General features: G+C 36.6%; 1 long non-coding RNA gene across 2 annotated transcripts; it reads left to right on the top strand.

The window, feature by feature from the left end:
- The first annotated feature begins 344 nt into the window (after window positions 1-344).
- Window positions 345-4,069, top strand: LOC121207701 (uncharacterized). Of its 2 annotated transcripts, XR_005902823.1 has the most exons (4): window positions 345-687; window positions 2,973-3,026; window positions 3,325-3,643; window positions 3,750-4,069. It is a non-coding gene; the product is annotated as an uncharacterized lncRNA (long non-coding RNA). The 2 variants fall into 2 exon arrangements; XR_005902822.1 differs by having other exon boundaries at window positions 2,973-3,643.
- Window positions 4,070-4,127: the final 58 nt, after the last annotated feature.

Raw genomic sequence — 4,127 nt, 5'->3', positions numbered from 1 at the left:
AATATCTTTCATTTTGTCACTAAAATGCATGTAAACGGACAAAACAGGCGGTGGCCTCTTGTTGGCTCGTCAGCTGCAGCCTGCACAGGATAATTGCAGGGTCGCGGGCGGATGGCTCCTAGCAGCAGTACCTTCATGCTCCTTCTATATAGCCGAAACCTGAAATTCAACAAAGGGGGGAGATTCTTTTTACGGAAGAAAAAGCAAACTCCATATTCTCTTTCGGCCACTCAACATCTCCACCCATCACAACCATATTTGTCACTTCCTACTACCTCAACACAATAGCCCACCACTATCATCACCACCCACAGCAGCCTTCATCACCATCGCCCCCACCAAACTCTAACGACATGTTTGGTTCAGTGTATTAGGTAATCCATTACTGACCAATTACGCGGCTATTACATTACGCCCCTAATCCGGCGTTTGGTTCGCTGTAATAGGTATTACGCGCGTAATACAATCCCCACCTAATCCCCAAATTCCCTGCTTTTCTAATCCCTTCCCAAATCGAGTAATAGGTATTACGTCCGGCTTCCCTCCCCAACTCTCTGTTTTACCCTCCCTCCCTACCCGACCCTCTCCTCTTCTGTCCTCATAATTTCTCCTCCCATTTCCCACTGCTTTCGTTGATGATTCTGTCCTCATCGTTTCTTCTCTCAGTCTCGGCGTTTGGTTTTTGAGGTATGAATAAACTTTTTAATTTCTTGAAGCATTTTACATGAATCTTTTCGTAATAGTTTCAGCCATTTTTTGAATGAGTTGGGTTTTTTCCCAGAATTTTCCCTTTGCTTGTTTCTTCTAGTTCTATTTCTTCGTTTTTGTTTTTGGTGCTAAATACTCGCTTGAATATCGAGTTAACTCTTTTTCTTTCTGCTAGTTCTATTTCTTCGTTTTGCTTGTTTCATTTTTTGGTGCTAGTTCCAGAACGTTTTGCTTGTTATACTAATCGATCCCAAGGACCGGGTGGAAGCGAGGGGAAATAAATTTATGCTAAGTGATGCATATTGATGGTGTGAATGTAGTTCACACTTGTAAAGCAAAGCAGTAAAGCCGATAAGATCACTGCTTGCTGATCTGCATGGATTCTTTTTTACTTTGCAAAGCTTTTTTAGATTGAAACATATGCTTTGCTTGCACAGTGTAATCAAATAATGCTGATGATTGAAAAAAGTTGCACAATTCCTAGTTTTCTTCTTTAAACAAGGATTTGTACTTTCTGCTTCTTTTTCTTCATAAAGAGCAATTCTGCCTTACTTGTTAAAACATTCAATAATATTTCAAGTGTGCGCATCTTACTTGAATTGGTACTTTAAACATTTGTCTAGGTATAAGCTCCTTCAGCTTTTGAGTCAAAGCCCTCCCAACAAAATATGCCTACAAAATGTTAGCTGATATTCGATTAAACTGCTTATTCAACATACAAAATATGAAATTCATAGAAAGGGGCCGAAATTCAGATAGGAGTTGTACTATTTTAATATCACAACTGTTAAAACCAGAAATTAAGAATGCAAGCAAACACATATCAATACTAGCAAAACATTCTCAAATAATAACATACTAAAGCATTATACAAATTAGGTTGGAAGAAAATTCAAGAAAACAATCTGGACCATGGTTGTTAATATGCTTTTAGCCTGTAAGATTTGAATGACAGTTTTAGACAAAGACCAGACCAATAGAAATGTATACAACCATTGACACATTAAGTTTTACTTAGGTTAGCAATTTACTTGTATAATTTATTTGTATTCACAAAATGCTCATTATTACTTACATTACAATCTCACCTGATATACATATATTGAGACACTCCTGAATTACTCTAGACTCATATAAACACCATAGGCTGAAAATATATGGGGTAAATTCTATACAACTCCTATTTCAACCATTCCCACATAGCACCTTATGATTTTTTCTTTTCCAATTAAAACCTTGTAGTTAAGTTTCAGTTACATAGAGGATTAGCATGCCAATTTTATCTAATAAAATTATGAAAAGAACCTTAGTGTGAATAGATGACTTCTGAGTTGAGGGTATTTTTATAATTTAGCTGATAAATTTAGTGGCATAACTCCCTGAGTTTATAGAATTTAAATACAGGATGATAATTGTAACCCAAAGGAAAAAAAAGAACCACATGGTGCCACGAGGTAAAAGTTGAAACCACAGACATAAATGGAATATAACCTTTTACTCAAAGAATACCAGTAAATATTTGTAACAATTCAAATAAAAAAAGAGGAGCACTAGACAGCTGACTATGCCAACCAATTCTACTTGTATTTTTTAATTTTTAGTAACTACTTGTTAAAACATTTAAGCTGACTATGCCACCACATTTAGCACAAGTCTCGGCTGTTCGGGAGGCTTTATTATGGTTAAACCCTGCCCATATGTGAAGGATTTGATTTGTGTTGAGATCAATTCTCAACACGTTTTCAATGCCGTATATATATAACCTCTAAAAATACTACTAGCTGCATTGGTATTCATGGAGATCAGCTAGTGTTTTTGACTGTATATATATAACCTCTAAAAATACTACTAGCTGCATACATATCAGACAAAAGAAAAAACCTCCATTAATACAAGCTCTTGTTTTTTTTCCTAGTTCTTTCTATCTGATTTATCTTGTTTCTGGTCCTTCATGTGTTTAACATCCTTAGCATGTGTTGTGTTTTCGAGATTCTTTTGATATTACAATGATTACTCTTTAACAGTTTATTTGTTGTTTAGTTGAATATATTTTGCGGAATCACCCATTTCCTTTGTTTTTATCTTATTTTCATAATGTTTGCTGTAATATTCATTTTGAATCATATATATTCAAAGCTGCCAAGTTGGTATATTTAATAATCTAAAGGAATGGTTACTAAAAGAGAGGCTGCTTTGGTAAAGTATATGATCAATTTTATAAACTGATTATTTTTGTAACATCGATTTCCCTTTATTGGTTACAGGTTCTTTGTTCCAACACTTCTACATCGCAGTCGTCCCCGATTTGCTCATTACAGGTTAGTTTTCCATTGGTATTCATGGTTGCGAAGGATTTAGGATAGTAGGGTATGTAGTTTTGGGTGTTTAGCTTGCTGCTTTGTTTTATCTGTTAGGCAACACGATAGTGAATTACTTTTGTTGTTCATTGGAGAAGCTTTCACATCTGCTTAGGTTGCCTCCAACTATTGTTGGGGTTTCACTCCTTCCACTGAGAAATGGGGCACCAGATGTGTTTGCCAATATAGCTGCATTTTTGGGGACAAATACATGTGAAGTGGGTCTTAATAGTGTGTTGGGTGGTGCAATTTTTGTTAGTTGTGTTGTTGCAGGGACTGTCTCCCTTTGTGTATTAGAGAAGAGGATCCAGATTGATAAACGATGCTTTATTAGAGAACCGGAGTAGGGGGAAGGATGGTAGGGGAGAGGGAAAGAATCAGAGTAGGGGAAGAGGGTTAGTAAAGCAACGATGTGAAGGGGGAAGGGAAATCATAAGAGTAGGAGGAGGGATGGTAAGGAAAAGGGAGAGGGATGGGAAATGGGGATGGAAAATGAAAATCTGTAACGGAATCTACTTTGATGGGAGTTCCAGCAGAAAAGTGCAGTTGATGGAATCTACTTTGAAGAGAATGATGAGGTCTCTCTCTGATTTTTTCATCTCCATGAACTTCAATCTCTCTCTCTCTCTATATATGTATATAAACAACATCATCCCTCACCATTCCTGCTTTTAACTTGTGCAGTATGCTCCTGTGGTTGAGATGTTGGATGAGCCGAGCGGTAGCGAACCCACATCTTAGATAGTTACATCATGTCTTATTATTTTTTGTTAATACATTAACGGCTGTGAGGGTAGTTTTCAACTTTGGAAATAGCAAGTCTGTGGTATATCAGCCTATAGGATCAGAGGTAAACAACACTTGAAATTAATTCCATGTATAAATCAATTATCTAAACTACAATGAACTTCCAATCTTGTCTCAAAATTGTGTGATCATGGACTGGGACATATGCTTAATTTAAGCCCTGAAATGCAGTGTTCGATAGATACAGCTATTTTTTACTTGATGTTCTTTTGTTCCATTCTGTTTATCCTGCTTTGGTTAGAGAACTAGACAAGG

This window comes from Gossypium hirsutum, chromosome A10 (genome assembly GCF_007990345.1).
Source record: "Gossypium hirsutum isolate 1008001.06 chromosome A10, Gossypium_hirsutum_v2.1, whole genome shotgun sequence".
Taxonomy (NCBI): Eukaryota; Viridiplantae; Streptophyta; class Magnoliopsida; order Malvales; family Malvaceae; genus Gossypium; species Gossypium hirsutum.
The sequence above is the reverse complement of the archived record's forward strand: the minus strand, read 5'-3'. Positions and strand labels throughout refer to the sequence as shown.